The 20,162-nt window shown below is 38.4% G+C and overlaps 1 pseudogene; it reads right to left on the bottom strand.

The window, feature by feature from the left end:
• Window positions 1-14,445: 14,445 nt before the first annotated feature.
• On the bottom strand, window positions 14,446-16,855 carry LOC145030254 (protein COBRA-like; annotated as a pseudogene).
• Window positions 16,856-20,162: the final 3,307 nt, after the last annotated feature.

The raw sequence follows: 20,162 nt of genomic DNA on the forward strand, positions 1-20,162 counted from the left end.
ATGAGCATGGAGCCATCGACAACTACAGCCACAAGTTGCGTCGGCAACAGGAGAATATATTTACTTGACCATCTCATTGGTCTCTAAAATATAATATTTAAGTTAAATGTAATTTAATTAATTTTGATAAGATTATATATAAATTTGTTTTTAACCTCAACAATCCAACGAATATTAGCTTCTTGGGTTTAGTTTTATTTTCTCCAATAAAGTAGTTAAGACTTATTTTCAAATTTTGTTTAATTATAAAAGTGATACATGTCAACGTCAGCCTATGTTTTTTACAGATTATTTCTTTAATCGTTTCGAATAAATTATTAAATTATATTTAACGGTAAACCATGATTTGGTAGGATGAAATGGAGTGTCGGTGGATTTATGGAGGGGTTTATTAATTGATAAATGTCTAAAAGACAGGACATATCCAGCTCACAATAGACCACGTGGAAAATTTTGTCCTCTTTTGTCATTTCTTGCACGGATAATTTCTTTGTCTAAGTTTTGAACTTTATTATATATATTAGGCAACGTATAAATTGGTTCATAAAATCATTATCATTAAATTATTATTATTATAATTATAAAAGAGAAATTAAATATCTTTTTTTTTTTTTTTTCCTATTTATTTTCCTACCCATATGAAATGATGACAAATGTATATTCAAATAAAACTAATGATATTTTAATACACTTTTCATTATTTCAAACAGATAGTAAGATAATTAAGAAGAAAAATACGAGAATATTTAATTTCTCTTATAAAAAGTTAATACAAAATATTTAATCGAATTAGGTGATAATCTGTGTACTACACAATTGATTAACATTAATAAAAGAAATAGAGACTCTAATTTCTACCATGTACGCATCTAATCATTTAAAGCATGTAACTTCATTAGGTTTTTGATAGTTGTTTATTTATAGCATTTTAAAAACGGAATTATGATTTTATGAGATTATATCGTGATTTCTTAAGCCACACTTATTGTTGGACAAAATTGCAAGAATGGTCCCTATGGTATGTCAAAACTAATAACTTTGGTCCAAAATGAGTTTGGCTCGAAAGGATTGTCCAATAGTTTCGTTTTGTTGCGAGTTTAGTCTAATTTTCTATGAACTTTTTTATAATGATGGATTTGCCGTTATTATTTAATTTTCTATTTGTTTATAAGTTCTTTTTATTTTTCTAATTAAAATTTAAACAAAAGAAAAAAGAAAATGTAACCCCGCTTTCTTTATTCCTGTAACAACGTAAAATTTCCAATTTAATTTTTCATTTTTAAATCACAAAATGTATATCATATCATAATCTCAAAGCCATAACAACAGTGTTTTCAAACAAATCCCAAGATCTCTCTAACATAAACTCTATCGGTGTGGGTGTGTACAAGTCAAGCCTTCGCCTTCCCACGGTCCTCGCTGGTACCTGAGATATCAAACACAACAACTGTAAGCATAAATGCTTAGTGAGTTCCCCAAAATACCACATATCACTAATACGCCACTCAAGGCTAAACCCGACCCTCCGGTCAAGATGTCTCAGTGGGACCTTCCAGTCCCGCAGCTCGTCGGACCCTTCGGTCCAGTCATAGCTCGTTGGGCCCTCCGGCCCGGTCAGTATCGTTGGGCCCTCCGACCCGGTCTATATAATCATGCAGCATACAAATAACACATAGCACAAAATCTCTAAGACAACACATAAACTCATACATAGCACAAGAGACCCTCTGGTCAACTCGAAATACCTACTCAAGGTAATGTATAGTGAGAAGACTCACCTCGCGTATCTCGGTAACTCGAAAATCTCGTAACTATCGGCACTAGAATCCTCTGGTCAACTTGAAATACCTACTCAAGGTAATGTATATTGAAATCCCGGATGTTACAATTCTCCCCCACTAGAATCCAACTTCGCCCTCGAAGTCTCATTCCTGAAATAACTCTGGATGCTGCTCCCGCATCTCCCGCTCCGGTTCCCAGGTCAACTTGGATCCCTTCCGATGCTGCCACTGAACTTGTACTAGAGGAACTTCCTTGTTCCTCAGAACCTTGATCTTCTGATCCACAATCGCAACTGGTCTCTCCGCGTAGTTCAGGCTCGCATCCACCTGAATATCCTCTAACGGCACCACTGCCGACTCGTCGGCAATACATTTCCTCAACTGCGAGACATGAAAGGTATCATGGATCTGCCCCAACTTAGCAGGTAGATCCAACCGGTAGGCTACCCTACCTACCCTAGCAATTACCCTGAAGGGTCTAATATACCGGGGTCCCAACTTGCCCCTCTTCCTGAATCGTATCACTCCTTTCCAAGGAGAGACCTTTAGGAGCACAAGGTCACCAACCTGAAACTCGAGCTCGGACCGACGCCTGTCCGCATAACTCTTCTGGCGACTCTGCGCGGTCAATAACCTCTGTCTGACCTGCTGAATCTGCTCGGTCATCTAGAGTACAATCTCCGTGCTACCCATCACCCGCTGCCCCACCTCTCCCCAGCAGATGGGGGTGCGACACCTCCGCCCATACAACAGCTCAAAGGGTGGCATACCAATGCTCGAATGATGGCTGTTGTTGTACGAAAACTCTGCTAAAGGTAGATAGGTGTCCTAGCTCCCTCCAAAATCCAAAACACATGCTCGGAGCATATCCTCAAGCGTCTGAATCGTCCGCTCGCTCTGTCCGTCCGTCTGCGGGTGGTATGCGGTACTGAAATGCAGTCTCGTACCTAACTCCTCATGAAACTTCTTCCAAAACCTGGAAGTAAAACGCACATCCCGATCTGAAACAATCGACATCGGAACCCCATGCTGCGATACCACCTCTCTCACATATAATTCCACTAACTTCTCCGCAGAAGAGCTCTCGCTGATGGCTAGAAAATGAGCGCTCTTCGTCAGTCTATCCACGATCACCCAAATCGCATCAACCCCCTCGCAATCCGTGGCAATTTGGTGATAAAGTCCATGGTAATCTGTTCCCACTTCCATTCGGGAATCTCCAGCGGCTGCAATTTGCCGTGCGGACGCTGGTGCTCGGCCTTAACCAGATGACTAGTCAGGCACCTCTCGACGAACCATGCAACATCCCTCTTCATACAAGGCCACCAATACTCTTTCCTTAGGTCCAAATACATCTTAGTAGCCCCGGGATGAATCGAGAATTTCGATTGATGCGCTTCCTCCATCAAGATAGTACGCGCACCGCCCACAAACGGTACCCAAATCCGACCCTGAAAAGTCATAAGTCCCCGACCATCCGTAACGAATTCTGATACCTAACCGACCACTCGCTCCCTTTTCTGATTTTCTGATCTCGCAGCCTCAGCCTGAGCCCCTCGGATGGTGTCCAAAATCGGGGTCATCACCGTCAACCTCAAACAAATATCTCGCATCGGGGCACCCTCTGCCCTACGACTCAAGGCGTCGGCTACCACATTAGCCTTGCCCGGGTGGTACAGGATCTCGCAATCATAATCCTTTACCACATCCAGCCATCTCCTCTGACGCATATTCAGATTTGGCTGATCGATCAAGTACTTCAAGCTCTTGTGGTCCGTGTATATCGTACACCAAACCCCATACAGATTGTGACACCATATCTTGAGGGCGAAAACCACAACCCCCAACTCCAGATCATGAGTGGGATATCTCGTCTCATGAGGCTTTAACTACCTCGACGCATACGCGAAAACCACAACCCCCAACACCGCTCCCAACCCCGATATCGATGCATCACAGTACACCACGAAATCCTCCATCCCTTCCGGTAATGCAAGCACGGGAGCTTCGCAGCTGCTCCGGACCCCATGAGAAAGTAACACCCTTCGGGGTTAACTTGGTAAGTGGCACAACAATTTTGGAGAAGTCCCTGATAAATCTCCGATAGTAGCCTGCCAACCCTAAGAAGCTCTGGATTTCCGCGGGTGACCTCGACACCTCCCAACTCATCACAGCCTCGATCTTGGCCGGGTCAACCAATATCCCATTCTGGTTAACAAGATGCCCTAAGAACTGGACCTCCCGTAACCAAAAATCGCACTTGGAATATTTAGCGAATAGCCTCTCCGATCTCAGAACTCCTAGGAGCTCTCTCAAATGCTCCTCGTGCTGCTCTCTGGTCCTCGAATACACCAGGATGTCATCAATGAATACAATTACCGATCGATCCAACATCGGCCTACACACCCTGTTCATGAGGTCCATGAATGCCGCGGGTGCATTGGTGAGCCCGAATGGCATCACCACGAACTCGTAATGCCCGTAACGAGTCCTAAACGTCGTCTTCTGGATATCCTCATCCCGAACTCTCATCTGGTGATATCCCGACCTCAGGTCTATCTTGGAGAACCAAGACGCCCCCTGCAACTGATCGAATAGATCATCGATCCTCGGTAGTGGATAACGGTTCTTGACTGTCAACTTGTTCAGCTCCCGATAATCAATGCACATACGGTGCGAACCATCCTTTTTCTTGACAAAAAGGATCGGTGCTCCCCAGGGAAAGCTACTGGGACGGATGAACCCTTTCCCCCAACAACTCCTGCAGCTGTGAGGATAACTCCTGCATCTCTGGCGGCACTAGGCGTGGCCCCGGGAATCAAATCGATACGAAACTCCACTTGCCTCTCGGGAGGGACGCCCGACAACTCCTTGGGGAACACGTCTCGGAACTCACGCTCTATCGGCACATCATCCACTGAACTTGGCCTCCCAACAGCCTCTCGTACATCCGTCACATAGGCTACGAATCCCTTGCAGCCCTGCTGCAAGCTCCACCTTGCTCTGGCAGCCGAACAGAATACCGAACCACCACGAGTCCCCTCGCCATAAACTTTCAGCACTCCCCCACTAGGATCTCGGATCATCACCAACTGACGCTCGCAATCTATGACAGCCCCGAAACGGCTCAACCAATCCATGCCCACTATAACACAAACATCCCTCATGGCAATCGGTATCAAGTCAATCGGAAACTCCACTCCGAAGATCTCCAGTACGCATCCACGTATCACCTCGGTAGCACATACCTCACGCTCATCGGCTATGGAAACCTACAGAGGTCGACTCAACGCCTCCCTCGGAATACTAATGTGCTGACTAAAAGTCACAGATACGAACGACCGACTCGCACCCGAGTCAAACAACACTAATGCAGGTACATAATTCACAAGAAAAGTACCTACGCATAACATATAATCATCCCAATATAAACTCAGCATAAATAAATGAAGAATATGTACCTGTCACGACGTCAGGTGCTGCGCGGACCTCTTCCGCTGTCAACTGAAAGGCTCTCCCCCTAGCCTTCGGTGCTTCGGCCTTTGCCGGCCGGGTCTTAGTAGCTCGAATTGTAGGTACGGATCTTTGCACTGTCCTCTGAAGCTGGGGGCACTCGGCCTTCCGATGGCCGGTTTGGTTGCAATGGAAGCAAACCGAGAACCCCTTAGGACAATCCCTCGCGAAATGCCCTTCCTTCCCACACTTGTAGCATACCCTAGACTTGCATGACCCATCATGGCTCTTGCCGCACTTCCCACAAGTACGGCCCCTCGAACTACTCGTCCTCGAATCAGCGGGCTTTGCCTGCTTAGCGGCTGGCTGCGACTGTGCCGGTCGCCGATCACCCCTCTGAGACTCGGCTTCCTCCCTCGCCTGCATCTCAAGCTCAATCTCCCTCTTCCGAGCATTTTCCTGGAGCTCGGCAAATGTCTGGTAAGTCGAGTTCACCACGAACTCACGAATGTCCCTCCTCAGAATACTCAGATATCGGCTATTGCGAGCCTGCTCAGTGGACACCTGTTCCGGGCAAAACAATGCCCGCTCATGAAACATCCTCGTAATCACTGTCACCGACTCAGTCCCCTGCTTGAGGGTCAGAAACTCCTGGGCTAAGCGTTCCCTCTCCACCTGGGGAACATACTCATCACAAAACATTGCAGTAAACCTCTCCCAGGTCACTGCAGTCAGCTCGGCTGTCGAATAGCTCACGGTCACAAACTTCCACCAGTCCTTCGCCCCCAAGCGAAGCTGGTTGAGGGAAAACCGCACCCTCAAGTGCTCCGGACACGAGTACGTATAGAAACATCCCTCTATGTCTGAGATCCACCTCATGGCGGCGATCGGATCCTGTGTACCATTGAACTCCGGTGGTTTCGTGTTGCTGAACTCTCGGTATAGCAACGAATCACCACCCTGGGGTCTCGCAGCAGCAACACTTGTTGTGGCTGCAGCAACAACAACATCAGTCAAAGCAGCGTAACATCTCCGGAATCTCGGCTCTGATGGCAGCAGCCACCTCATCATGGATGATATGGCGGATCTCCTCATCACTCATCCCATTGCCCTCGATGGTATGGCGTGTCCTGACCATGATCAATCTCTGAAATACAACATAAGAACTATTAGGGACACTTTCGAGCATACTCACACTCAACAAATTAATCACTCTCAACTTCTGGTACCCCAAGGATTCTTACTTGGACTGCGCACCAATCCGGTGTCTTCAATAGTACGGGCCCAATACTATCGTCCACACCAAATCAATATACAACCCAAGTCCTCCTCCTAGGATCCCAAGTCATAAATACTCTACTCTCGCTATGCATTGGCTACCCTCAGTAGACCTCTCACGAGCTCCTCACTACTACCTACTCACTCTCAAAGTATCTCATAACAACAACAATCTCCTAGGATAAAGCATCACAAATCAGGCCACTCTAGTCCTAATAGAAATGCCTAGCCTCTTTAGCATGCACAACATAATATCTCATAACTCATAACATATAATGTAAGGGTATTTTGGGGATTCACCGTTCGGGTGCTGGCTGACCGTACACACCTTCCACTCTGCTTGGTTCCAAAACCTCTTTTTCTTTTTAGAAAATTTTAGTTTTGTTTAAAAATTTCTCAAATCCTCGGTTTGAGTTCAAATACGCCCGAAGGTGCATCCGAATCCCTCAAACCAAGGCTCTGATACCAACTTGTAACAACGTAAAATTTCCATTTTAATTTTTCATTTTTAAATCACAAAATGTATATCATATCATAATCTCAAAGCCATAACAACAGTGTTTTCATACAAATCCCAAGATCTCTCTAACATAAACTCTATCGGTGTGGGTGTGTACAAGTCAAGCCTTCGCCTTCCCACGGTCCTCGCTGGTACCTGCGACATCAAACACAACAACTGTAAGCATAAATGCTTAGTGAGTTCCCCAAAATACCACATATCACTAATACGCCACTCAAGGCTAAACCCGACCCTCCGGTCAAGATGTCTCAGCGGGACCCTCCAGTCCCGCAGCTCGTCGGACCCTTCGGTCCAGTCATAGCTCGTTGGGCCCTCCGGCCCGGTCAGTATCGTTGGGCCCTCCGACCCGGTCTATATAATCATGCAGCATACAAATAACACATATCACAAAATCTCTAAGACAACACATAAACTCATACATAGCACAAGAGACCCTCTGGTCAACTCGAAATACCTACTCAAGGTAATGTATAGTGAGAAGACTCACCTCGCGTATCTCGGTAACTCGAAAATCTCGTAACTACTAGTGTTCGACCTCCCGGGCTATCATCCTCCTACAACACAAGCATAACCCTACTTAATACCACCTTGACCCTGGCTGACTAACACTACAAAGTCAAACTAGTCAACTCTGGTCAACAGTCAACGGTTGACCCGACTCGCAGAGTCTGGCGTGGACTCGCCGAGTCCCTACAGGAACCCGATCCCTCTGAATCTCTTCCGACTCACCGAGTCACTCACCCGACTCGGTTACTCAGTCCCTGGTTCGTAATCACTGAACAACCCGCACCAACTTGCCGAGTCTGGGAGTGGACTCGGCGAGTGCATTCCATGCACAACCTCAAACGACCTTCTAAGGTCAGATCCACTCTAGTAACTCATAGATCCAGTCCCCTTAAGCTTATTGACCACGTAAAGTCCAAGTCTTGGTGCTCATTAAGCATCAAATAGCTCATTAATGGTGTTTTAGCCTCAAATACATTGATCCCAACCCAAAACCTCCATGGATGCACATAAAGCTTGGGCAAGGAGGTGCTCTGGACCTCTATGGGTCTAGATTCAGAGCCATAACTCGCCAAGGGACCATGAGGATGCTAGATCCAGCCACAAATGGGTTCAAAAACCCTAAATCTATATGAACATCACAATAACGAGGAAGGATTCGAATGGTACCTCAGATGTGATGTCCTGGACCTTAGTTCTTCAAGAATCCACCCCTCTCTTGCTTCCTCTTGGCTAGATCTCCTCTTCCCTTGCTAGACAACAACTCCAAGAATCAACAATGGCTCCTTCCCTCACTTGAATCACTCAAATGCTCTAGGGTTTCACTCTGGGGACTAATGAGCGCAAATGACGGCCATAAGGCCCTTTAAATAGGCCTCAAACCCGAGAAATTAGGGTTTCATTAAACAGCGCAGACTCGCCGAGTCTACCAAGGCGACTCGCCGAGTCCGGGCATCAATCCGGGTGAAAAACCGCGTCTCAACTCGGTGAGTCTATGCACCAACTCGCCGAGTCCTTCCACAAAACTCAAAATAAAAAGATTAATTAATATACCTGAAATCCCGGATGTTACAATTCCCTACAAGACTAGTCTGGTCACCACTGCTACCGGAAACCACCACCACCACCACCACCACTCTAGAAAAGCAATTTTTTTCATAATTGAAAAACAAAATAATCATTTTTTTTTCACATCTGCAATCAAACATGAACAATCCAATTTTCTACAAACTCAATTTTTTCCATATCACTCAAATTGGAACAAGAACACTCATGAACAAGAAATCTGAAAACGTCCAGAAAGCAAAAATGAAAACCAAATCGATTATTGTTTCTGAAAACAAAATTGATGAAGAAGAGGGTGGATGTTATTGGTATCTTGATCTGGAAAGTCATCGGTCGGACGTTGGAGTCACTGGAGCCGGAGTCGCCACCTCTCACCGGAATAGGTTTCCAATGTGGGTTACTGTCTGGGATCTTTGCAACCTTTGTCTTCATCTGTACGGAGGTGATGACAACCATTTAACAAACCCTAAATCGTCACCAAGAAAAGCCCAAGATCTCCGCCGCCATGCTCATCCGATTCTTCAGATCTATCTTGGACTCACACTCGAAACACCAAAACCCTCTTTGTTAGCTTCAGATCTTCGCCTCTATGATCCTTCGATTTGGAAACCCTTCGATCTGAAAAACCCTCCCATTTGAAAGCCTTCTTCACGTTGAGCTCGTCATTGCTACCAGAGAAGAACTGACAGAAAAGAAGAACCGAGATCCGAAAGATTTAGAGTTCATGGTTGATGAGACCTAAACATCTAAGGGGTGGCACCGACGGTGGTCTGATGAAGCACAAATCTGTAAACAAAGAACCAAAATTAGGGTTTCTCCTGTTGAAAACTGAAGCGGGGGAGGAAGAGAGATGAGCGAGTGGTGACTCCATCTAGATGGTGGCTACTATGGCAGAGCATGATAGTTCGACGAGAAGGTTCCAACTGATCTAATTTTTTCGGCAACTTGTATTCTTGTAAAATAAAAATGCGTTAGAGAGAGAAAGAGAAAGAGAGGAAGGAGGGATGAGGTGTGTATTTTTTTTATTTCCCTTTTTTATTTCTGATTTTTGCAATAAAAAGAATTAAGAAAATATAATTAAAAAGGGCAAATCCGTCATTATAAAAAAGTTCATAGGAAATTGGACTAAACTCGCAACAAAACAAAACTATTGGACCATCCGTGTGAGCCAAACCCATTTTTGACCAAAATTACTAGTTTTGACATACCACAAGGACCATTCTTGCAATTTTGTCTTATTGTTGATTTATTGGGGATAAATTTAAAATTGAAAAATAATAAAATGATACATAACATAATATTAATTAGAATTAGAATTAGTATTAGAATGACACATGACAAAAAGAGAATACAACTATTCTTTTATTAGTATAGAAATATATAATTAACAAAATAAATAAAAATAATATATTGACAGATATTCACGGTTGATCATATATAACTTTTAATTTTATATTGTTATTATAGTTGATCAAACTAAAACCTATTCATATGTTTATTTTTTTTAATTTCGAGAACGATGTTTATCAAATACAATTGTTTCCGGTACAGGGTAGGATAAGACTTATTTTTATATACATTTTAGTTAATTTATTTTTTAAATTATTGTAATTTCTAACTATTGGTATTGCTAATTAACTTTACTTAAAAGTGTTTCATTTTAAATGACAAATAATGATGATTAACATTTTAAATAACAAATAATTACATTATTATATAAAAATCCATGCATAGTTTTAAGGGAAAATGACTCTTTAGGGTAATCAATTGTTGCATTCGTTCTCGATTGGTCTTTTTTTTGTACTCAACATACCATCGAACTTGTTGTTTGTGTTCACCGTAATACTTTTGACCGGTTTTTGATCTGTGATAGCCGGTCAAAGGGTTATTATGAACACAAACAGCAAGTTCATGATATATTGGGTACAAAAAAAGAAAGTGGACCAAATGAGAACAAACTCAAGAGTTGGTTACCCTCCTGAGTTATTTTCTCTGAAAAGTTAAATGAAATTAAAGTTGCAAAATTATCAAAGACTGCAACATTCTTTGGCCATAACGTATACGAAGAGCGTTTCGGAGGGTAGCTTCGTTAAAACATGGTCTATGTTATGCCTACTGTGGTTAGCTGCCAACATCTCTCTGCAAAAGGATATGACTGTATATGAGATGTATATTTATCAGCATAAACGTTTACCTCAAAGTATATTATGGTGATATTTCTGCAAAAGCTGCATGATATAGTACATATTGATGTTGTATCTTATCCCATGAATTCGATCTTAAAACTAAGTAAACTAAAAAATCACAGCACTTATGATTCATTCGTTTGTAGACTTGTCTAGAATCCATGATACGATAAACCATTTGATTGGAAATGTAAATATAGTCATGAAATGCACCTGCTTAGTCAAGATTCCCTTAATAAATATTCAAGTGCATTACAAAGTTATACATGTATGAATAATGTTCTTTCGTGGGTTATGTTTTGAAGAGAAGTAAATGAATCTCATAAAGTCATTAATATGAACATGAGATGACGTGAGATTTGCTGTAAATGAGTAAATGGAAAATGACTCATGAGTGTAACCAACTGTTGATTTTGTTCTCATTTGGTCCGTTTCCTTTTTTTTTTGTACTCAATATACCATCAAGCTTGTTGTTTGTGTTCACCATAACCCTTTGACCGACTATCACACGTCAAAAGCCGGTCAAAAGGGTTATCGTGAACACAAACAACAAGTTCGATGATATATTGAGTACAAAAAAAGGAAATGGACCAACTGAGAACAAATGCAACAGTTAATTACCCTAAAGAGTCATTTTCCTTAGTTTTAAAAGTGTTTTTGGAGCAACTTATTTGTACATACACTTTAGGATTTGGGTTTGACTTGAGTGGTTACATGATGTGGACCCATTATTTGTAGAATACACAACTAGAAGGTCACGAGCAGAGTCTAGAAAGCCCTTATATGTGCAAATGAGGTTAGCTACCCATTATGTTTCCAATATGATGGTTCGTTATCCCTAGATTTGTATAATGGACAAAAGCTTAGGGTTTCATTATTCATGAGTCCAGTTTATCTAAATATCATTATATTTGGGAGTTTGGACCATTGAAATTGACATATGAGAGAATAGATATATGCATTGCATGTTGTTTTTGTAGAATCATTCGTTATTTCCTTTATTTGAGATTATTGTTATTATACCTTCTGTGTTTGGATTGTAGGTTAGTAAATCCTTCAACTTTGGATTATGGGTTTATATCAAGGTTCTCAAGATCGAGATTCTACATATGGTTATTTTCATATTTGCAAGATTGTGATCGTAAAATTCTATCAAAAATATTTTAAAATTAAAAAATACACTTCCATTGATCAGTAACCCATTATCCTAACATTAAATATTTTAAAACGTAAAAAATGCATCTCTAACACATCATTTAACAAAAAAAAATCAAAACGGGTCTTATAAGATTCATATTTGATTCACATAGTTAGTCTAAGACACAATATTAGAAATTGTTTAAAAAACAAATGGTTACGATCTTACGATCTGTCCTACGATCTTAATATTCGGTCCTACGATCCGACCCAAAAAACAATCCAGAATGATCAAGATTGATTTACCTAGGTAAGATCGTAGGGTCGTGATCCTACGAACATGATCATGATTTTAACAGCCTTTCATGTACCCTTTATATTTGTATAATTGGGTTCTTATAACCTTTTCTGTGGACTAAGTTATACCCTTGATTTTGGATTGACGATTATTAAACCCCTTTGGTGTTATGGTATGGATCATTAAACCCTTTTAGTTGAATTTATAGATTATTACATCCTTGAATTTGGTTTGTGGGTTACGAAAACCCTTTGATTTTGTATTTGTATTTGGGTATATAGTACCTTAATCTTGATATTATTAAATATCTAGTATTTTGTTGATTTTAGAGTTTTGGTTCAAGTGTAATGATTGACATCATATTTTACTTAAAATGAGTCAACGAGTGTTCTCACTAGAGATTTTATTGCCTAACTATATTTTGGCAATTCTCATATTGAAGATCATAGAGTAAGATGTCTAGAAGAATGCAAGGTTATTTTGAAGGTGGCATTTTATCGCTTAACTATATTTGACAATTCTTATATTGAAGATCATAGAATAAGATGTCTAGAAGAATGCAATGTTATTTTGAAGGTGACAATTGTGTGGTTCAATTTGACTATATGTTGTTTATTACTTGATTCATCCTTGCACTTTCAGAAACATTAACTTTGTATGGTGTTTTTAGGACCTATTTTTCGTACATTAAAACTTTTGGATTATTAAATTTGAAACATTTCGTTTTATTAATCAATTTTAAAAACCACTCGTACGAGGGATACTTTAGAGAAAAAAGAACTTCAAACATAGAAAATTTGTTCGAAAATCCAATTGTTGAAATAGATGGTTATCTACAAAAAGTAAAGAAAATATGTTTATTTCCTAAAATATCATTTAAGAAAACGATTATTGGGGTGAATATCCTGGTAGTTAAATCTAAAGCGGCATTTGATTTACATAATGTTGAATTAAAATTTGTTAGGAATTGTAATCTAATTTCATATTTTGTTTGGTTGGCATGAAATAAATTGGAATCTAATTCTATATTTTGTTTGGTTTGTAGGAAATGTTATTAGAATAATGTAAAATGAAAGAATTGCCCTTGTTTTTTTTTGGGTAATTTTGCTTTGTTTTATAATTTATATATAAATAATAAAAATAATAAATGATGGTGGCATTAATGGTGGGAGGTGATGGTGGTGGCCGTGAGTTGTAGTGGTGGGGCGGAGGTGGTGGCGCTAGTGGAAGTTGAGGTGGTGGAGGTGGCGGTGATGATGGTGGCTGGTGGTGGATATGGTTGGTGGGGGTGGTGGTGATAGTGGTTGATGATAACAAAAAAGAGAGGATATGGTAATCATAAATTTTCTTCAAGAAAAAGAATTTAACACCATCCTATTTTTTTATTTAATGGACTTTCCCTCATTTGATGGAATATTCTCCTCGTTTAGGAATCCAACTCCTTTAGTTCTCAAAGATTTAGCCAACCAAATGTCACCAAACAGATGATACCAATAATCAAACATGTTAGATGGCTTATTTAAGTTATAAATATATGTTGATGTTTCAATATGTTATAATATTAATTTAATTTATCTAAAATTCACAATAGTTCTGTTTCACAAGTCAAAGCAAAGCAAATTTCATAAAACCCTTAAAATCTTCCAAATCCATCAACAATTACCACCCAATATTATAAATTTTTAAATATCCCTGAAAAAACGAAAGGTAAAAACAAAAATAATAATAAATGGACTTTGTAATCGAACAATAAAAAGAGAAAAAAAATTCCGAAGACGCATGACAACTTTCCTTGAAAACAAATATAAAGTTATATTCTCAAAATATAACTGCAATCATGCAACAAGAAATCAAAAGTTCACATCTAATTTTTTAAATTAAACCATTCGATTATAACATTGTACTTACACATGCTTTCGTAGAACATTATACTTTTCGAATGTATATGCAATTATAGTAGTGTAAATTCATTGTTATAATTGGATATCCCTTAAATTTCAACCCAATTTTGAAAGTTTATTATTTTTATTTTTTAAAAACCGTATCTTTCTTATAAAACTTTGCAACATCACATCCTAGATAAATTTAAGCATTTGACAAATCGCATAATGTTTAATAGAAACTGCTTGATGTCTCAACAATCATCATTACATAAGTCAAAGCCTAAATGCCAATTTCTAGTTCATATAGTAGTGTCTCCAAAACACTCGGAAAGTTATGTCTTTAAACGCCGGTGTCCCAAAATAGTTGTGAATATGTACATGTAACGTTCCATGTCACTGCCAAAACAAGACAAAACAAGAGTGAGTTTGTCCTTTTATACAGATTTACCGGAATGTTAGTTGGAGCGACCAAAACTGAAAAAAAAAAAAACCCATAAGGATGAGCCATGCAACACACAGAAATTGGTTTGAACCAAATATTTCCACCAAATCACACAAGGGCCATTTCGATAATTTACTCTAAAATCCATATAGGTTGTGTTTGGCAAAATAACTGATAAGTTAATTGGTAGTTAATAAATTAGTCAATAAAGTATAGGCATTTGGTAGAAATTAGCATCTAAGCTAGATGACAAATGTGAAATGACAAAAAGACATTGACCTAAAATGAGTATAGAAGGGTATGTTTGGAAAACATGAGCGAAAATCGTCATGAGCCTATCTATAATTTGTCTCAAATACTTTTGATAAAGCTAGCTTATGAGTTATTTTAGTGGTATCACCAAACACTACATTGCAATAAGCTTCAACAATAAGCTAGCTTAGAGCATCCACAACATGATAGTTTTTTCATGAAAAAACTTAAAACCAAAAAGCTAATTATATCTCCCACAGTATAAAAGTTTTTCCAATACGTTTTTTGTTTATATATGTTGTTTAATTATATCCGGTTGAAAAATAATAGGACCACTACACTCATTGAAAAAGCTATTGGTCGGTGCTTGTTAATTAACAATCTCTTTGAAAAAGTGTGAATTTAAAAAAGCTCATCCAATAGCTTTCTCAAATTTTAATTACTTTTTGGCTTAAAAAACTTGTAAAAATGTCCTATCATGGATTATCTTATGCGCACCGAACATAACTAGTTAGCGATCTAGGAGTTTGATCTTATGGGTTTATTTTTTCTCCATTAACTCATATATGGGTAAACTGGTAGAATAGGTTGATAAAGTGTTGTATAATACGGTCTATATCTTTTTTAGATTGAGTAAACCGTATAAAATGACATTATAAAACCATTTCATCTTATAATCTATTTCTTATTTCACAATATTAATCAATTACAATTTTATAACAATATTCATCACTTTTTTTACAGGTTATGGAGAAAAAAGGGACGAATAGGTAAGGGTTAGTACTTAGTATCTTAACACATTAAGGGAATGATTGATATGCCTTTTATCGGATTTGGTAAAAGGTAAAAGGCAGACTCGGTCAAACTGTTGATATCACATTTATAAGCCTCTAATTCGGTCATTACTTCCCTGATATATCTCTTACTCGGTCGTATTAGGATTGTTTCTAACTCAAATATAACTCGATAAGCAGCTATCAAACAGCCCCTAAGCCATTAATGTTTTAATCTATTAAGTCGTTATATCTAGATTAAGTCAAAAACATATGTAGTTGTCCATTTTAAGTGCTTAACGCAGTAAGTCTATCAAATGAAAAAGAAACAGTATACTTACTCATAGTTTGGGTTACTCTTCTTCCATCTGGAGTAATAAACTTTGTTGGTTTACCAACTACAGCGGGTCCACACGTATAGCCCGGGCCAGGTGCAAGCAAGGTAAAGTTCTTGGGTAGTTTGACTGTTCTATTAGTGGTTCCGGCTACACCGATGCTGACCTGGAATGAACTGGCATAATTGTTAGGATCTTGGGCCCACGAGCTAATGACACCTCCCTTGCAGCAATTTGCAATTTGTTGATTGTAAGGGGTTCCTGGTAATAAATCAATGACAGTTGGAGTTTTCATGCAACAATGTGGTATTGCACCTTTATATCTTGAACAGTCTCCTTGCTCGGTGGTTTGACTGCCCAACATGCTCCATATCACCTCCTTTTTAGCCCATGTCCAACCTAATGTCCACCCTGGTGATGAAATGTTACGATATTGCTGGAAGTTATACATTGTCACAACAGCCTGCATAAATCAAAGACCTTGAATGTAAGTATATTATTGGTAATTATGAACTTTAAAAGTGTGAAAGAAGTTGTTTTTGATGCTTACAACATAGCCATCAGGGGTCCAACTATTAATATCCCACTTGATTGTGATGTTTCCATTCGGGTTGAGTGCATGTGCATCATAGGATTCTGAAAATTAACAAGAAAAAGTAAGGCTCATGAAAGCTTATCTAAATCTTGAGTAAGACAGCCCTTGCTTGGAGAAACTTGTCATTATTCAGTGAAATCTCCCACACTCCGCTTCTTGTGAGCGATGTGGGACAAAAAGGAGTACCAATACACCCTCCCATAAGTGAAACTTCAAGAACTTGAATGTAAAGAAGATTCATACATGTGCAAGTGAAACTGAATGAAGAAAGCAAGATGGCGAGAACAATGGTGGAAATTGATACTCTGGTGAGAGACCTGAAGCAGTAATCCATTACTGATTTCCAAGATTTACTTGATGCCTCTGTGTTTACACTTCAAGCCCGTTTTATTGAGCGAGTGTGTATAAGATAGGAGAGAATAGAGTGGCCTTTCTCTCACAAATAAAGTCCATGGTCAATTAACCTTTAAAATATGTTTGTTATTCGTTTGGTGAAAACTATCTATCTTGACTTCTTCAACATGACAAATTCGTTGTCATTTTTCTTGGAACAAGCATACTTAATTTCTATAGCAAAATGTTGGAATTCTTGAAATTGCACATACAAAAATGTATAATTGTAGTCTCTAAAATATAATACTTAACTTTGCACATAATTTGATTAATTCTGATAAGATTATGCATATAAATTTGATTTTAACGGTCAACAATCCATTGAATTCCATAAACAGTAGGTGTATACGGTATATTAGCTTCTTGGATTTCGTTTTACTTTCTCAAATAAAGTAATCAAAGACTTATTTTCGAAATTTGTTTTATTATAAAGCTCATACATGTTCATGTCATCTTATATGTTACAAATTACTTTTTTAAATCATTTTAAAGAATTTTTTTGAAAATAAAGTATTATTATTATTATTATTATTATTATTATTATTATTATTATTATTATATAAAGACCATCTAGAAGCTGGAAAATAGTACAAAGACAAAACTACAAAAAATGGTTCATGTGGCATGTATTTTTTTTCGGATTTTGTCAAAACACCGATCTTTTTGGATTGATGGTCATTTTAAATTAGTTTCGTTGTGTATTTGGTCCATCCGAATATTGAAATGACTATAATACCCTTGATGTGTTTATTTTCTATTTTTCTTTCATTTTATAAAATATAATAGTTATTTATTTACTTTAATAATTAAAAAAATAAGATGAGGCTCACCCCTTCGCTCTCTTTCTGTGTGAGTGTGTGTGTGTGTTTGTCTTTGATAATCACCCCAGAACATCTTCATGAACTCAAGAATAGACCACTGTCACCACCACCCTCTACCACCTCCATTTGCACCTAAATTTTTTCTATCACTTCAAATCCGTCAATCTGAAGACTCACCCTCTCTGTCTATGGACCTGAAAACCCATCTCGAATCTATTAATCTCGAATATGTTCAAGCTCAAGCTCCAGGTTGGTCACATGAATTTTCACATACACTTGCAAATCTGACATCGTAACAGATAAGAAACACAAAAAAAATCACCACTCACCCCTCCCTCTCATCTCTCAATAGACGTACAAGTTTTTTTTTTTAAAAACCCACCTTGAAATGGATTATGAGCAAGTTTTGGATCGCTGGTGGGTTTGCACAGGAAACAATGTGTGAGAGAGAGAGAGGTGGACCCTTAATGTTATTAATTAATAAAACTTTAAATTAAATATAAAAAACACAAAAAGTTAATTAGAAGGGCATTTTTGTCTTTTGAGTTTTGCGAGGGACCAAAATCACAAGAAAACATGGTCAAAGCGACAACCAATCCAAAAAAGTTGAGGTTTGGACTAAAACCCGAAAAAAATACATACCACAAGGACCATTTTTGTAGTTTTGTGTAGTACAAATAATAAAAACAAAATGTTAACTACCCCAAATACAACACCACAGGTCAAGACATTTAAAAGGTCTTAACATGTGGGGTAACTATAAGCGAAACCACCACAACACATGTACTTTTAACATAACAATATACTTTCATGAGTAAGCCAACAATATCAATGTACTTTCAGGAGCAGCCTAGCAATATCCATGTGCTTTCAAGATCGATCCCAAAAGTATCAATGTACTTTGAACTTTTAATGTAGGCATATAATAATATACTTTCATGAGCAACCCAAAAATATCAACGTATTTTCAAGATCAACCCTACAATATTAATGTACTTTCTGTAAGATGTACTTCAAGAGCAATCTAATTCTTTAAAACATTTCCCTAAAAATATCAATATTCTTTAAAGAAGCCTCGAAATGAACTCAGAAGATGCATATATATATATATATATATATATATATATATATATATATATATATATATATATATATATATATATATATATATAAAGCCTAGGGGCAAACTCGTCAAAAACTGAATCCACAGAAAAGAGCCATCCAAAATAATTTCCAACACCACCCCACATCTATTAATAGATTTATATCATCAATAGGTCCACTATTTCAATTAGAGACCAACGCTCACCACCAAAAGCTTGTGAATCTCCCGTTAAACACCTATAAGAAAAAGAAAACCCATGTCAATTATCTCCCCTTATTGTTGGTGATTTTGGTGTTATAAACATATTTTAGTATAGTTAGTATTACTATAGTGATAGACTAAGTGTAGTTTACTATCCAATAATGGAGGTGGGGGTGCACACTCGGAGTGATCAATGTCGACTCGAGAATTAAAACGGGAGTCCGGTAGCAGCGCCCCTAGGGTTAAAGTTTCAAGGGGTAATACTCCTAGCGGGATCTAAGGGGCTGAGCCCCTGGTAGAGGTTTTCCCTTCATAACCACCCATAACCGCATATTCCATGTATAAAGGAAGATGGACATTTCATGAAAATGTTGCAACTTTCATATAACTAAAAATTGTTCCTCTCTACAACCTTTTGTCTCTGTAAAAATCAAATCATCAAGTATATTCTATGTTTCAAATTTGGAAGAAGCTTGAATTCAAAATTGATTGTTCTTGAAAAATCCTAAATTAGATTTCATGATACTCCATGCAATAGGTTCGAAATCACATATTTTGAAAAGTATATAAAATTATACATAAAACACGATCTTTGAATTATCTAAAAAGTGAAAGCATGGTGTAGCCACCCTGGTGCATGCAACAACTTGGTGTATGTTCTCGTAAGCATCATACCTACATTTATAAGTAATATTAAAGTATGTCGCTATATGTATAAAAAATGTAAGTATGTTTCTAGTTTAGGTAAAACTTAAATTACGCAATTATTTTTATTGTATTTACATAATAAGTCATACAATAAAAGTTTAATAGGATTTAATGTGACTCAAATATCTGGGAGGTCTTTTGGATTGATGCTACAACGAGTATCTTAGATCATTGTGCAAATTTGTTAGAACCACCCCAGGGACTATACCCTAGGAGTAGGCTCTGGCGATCAACTTAGATCGGTTTGTAGAGATGAGATCGTTCTTCCTAGCCAGAGATAACCATCTTGGTGTAAGGGGGTAGTGTATAGGCATGATGGAGGTTGATCCCTTAGGGTCTTAAACCATGGGATGAGAGTCCTCCTCTATGGAGGAGGTAATGTTCTATTTATAGGGGATAATTAGATCAAGGTAGAATTATGTTAGGCCTTGG

Source organism: Lactuca saligna, chromosome 2 (assembly GCF_052625555.1).
Source record: "Lactuca saligna cultivar CGN05327 chromosome 2, ASM5262555v1, whole genome shotgun sequence".
NCBI classification, from domain to species: Eukaryota; Viridiplantae; Streptophyta; class Magnoliopsida; order Asterales; family Asteraceae; genus Lactuca; species Lactuca saligna.